This window comes from Cebus imitator, unplaced genomic scaffold (genome assembly GCF_001604975.1).
Source record: "Cebus imitator isolate Cc_AM_T3 unplaced genomic scaffold, Cebus_imitator-1.0 Scaffold289, whole genome shotgun sequence".
NCBI lineage: Eukaryota > Metazoa > Chordata > Mammalia > Primates > Cebidae > Cebus > Cebus imitator.
In genome coordinates this window covers 888,103-889,770 of record NW_016107604.1, presented here as the reverse complement: position 1 = coordinate 889,770, position 1,668 = coordinate 888,103, and the positions used below count along the sequence as shown (strand labels likewise).

General features: G+C 49.0%; 1 protein-coding gene across 2 annotated transcripts in view; it reads right to left on the bottom strand.

Moving 5' to 3' along the window:
- Positions 1–1,668, bottom strand: part of DIPK2B (divergent protein kinase domain 2B) — a 50,423-nt gene that overhangs the window by 14,947 nt on the left and 33,808 nt on the right. The gene's annotated exons all lie outside the window — the stretch shown is intronic.

The following is a 1,668-nucleotide window of genomic DNA, read 5'->3' as shown; positions in this document are numbered from 1 at the left end:
TGGCCAACATGCTTATCTTCACTAAATATACAAAATTCACTAGGTGTAGTGGCACACGCCTATAGTCCCAGCTACTTGGGAGACTGGGGCAGGAGGGTCCCTTGAGCCCAGGAGTTCAAGACTGCTTATTGGTGTCCAAGCTTGCTTTCATACCAGATTCCAGTAGGGTATTACATTGATTTAATGGGGGAAAGATGAGGGGGAAGTCAGTGATTTCAGAGTAGGGCAGTGTGTCCCAAACTTGGCTGACAATCCTGGCCTTCAGAATGCTATAAACATACAGATTCCTAGGTCCGCACCTAGAAATTCTGGAAAGGTAGGTCTGTTGGAGCCTTAGAATTCTGGATTTAGACAGATATCATGGGCTGTTCTTGTTATCAGCCAAGCCTGGGGAACAGAAGGGGAGCAAGGGAGATAAGAAACTGAGATGCAGGCCGGGCACGGTGGCTCACGCCTGTAATCCCAGCACTCTGGGAGGCCGAGGCGGACGAATCACCAGGTCAGGAGTTCGAGATCAGCCGGACCAACATGGCGAAACCCCGTCTCTACTAAAAATATAAAAATTAGCTGGGCGTGGTGGCATGCAATTGTAATCCCAGCTATTCAGGAGGCTGAGGGAGGAGAGTCACTTGAACCCGGGAGGCAGAAGTTGCAGTGAGCCAAGATTGCCCCATTGCACTCCAGCCTGGACAACAGAGTGAGACTCCATCTCAAAAAATAAATAAATAGAAAGAAAGAAACAAACAAACTGAGATGCAATTCAGTATTTCTAGCTCAGGAGCTTTGGAAGAATTCCCTGGGCAGACTTCTTTCTTGAGTTTAGACACAAATAAAAATGACTGTGCACTCTTGATGGTGGAGTAGAGACAGTGGGTCATGGCTTCCCCATCACTCCTCATATGGCTATCATCTTTCCCCAGAAGGGTTTGGCTGGTAAAAGCCCAAAGTTGCCCTTTAGAAAGGGATGTGGACACTGTAATGGGGTGGTCCAGAAAACCAGACAATCTTCAAAACCATCTGAATGACTCTCAGGAGGAAATCACAGCTGCTTGAAGGGAAGATGGGGTTGCTAGCCCCTCACATCACATCACGGAGCGCACTCCAAGGAGGGATTGAGTGGAAACAAGAATCAGTAATGCCAGGTTGCTGCTGGAAAGGCATTGACTGTCCAAGGGCTAGGTACTGACTCCAACTGACCGCTAGCCCCATGCTGCAACTTGGGGTGACAAGAACCAAAGGAGAGCTGGCATCCTGGACACTTCCATTTTTAGACTTCCTATATTGGGTCAGTGAAGATACTGTCACACTACCCATTGTGTGACAATACATAGCTATTTACCATGCTAAATGAGTCCATTCTAGCATGGTAAAAAGAACCAGAGGCCGGGCGCGGTGGCTCACAGCTGTAATCCCAGCACTTTGGGAGGCTGAGGCAGGCGGATCGCCTGAGGTCAGGAGTTCAAGACCAGCCTGACCAACATGGAGAAACACTGTCTCTACTAAAAATGCAAAAATTAGCTGGGCGTGGTGGTGGGTGCCTGTAATCCCATCTACTTGGGAGGCTGAGGCAGGAGAATCATTTGAACTTGGGAGGCGGAGGTTGCAGTGAGCTGAGATGGCGCCTCTGCACTCCAGCCTGGCAACAGAGCGAGACTCTATCTCAACAAA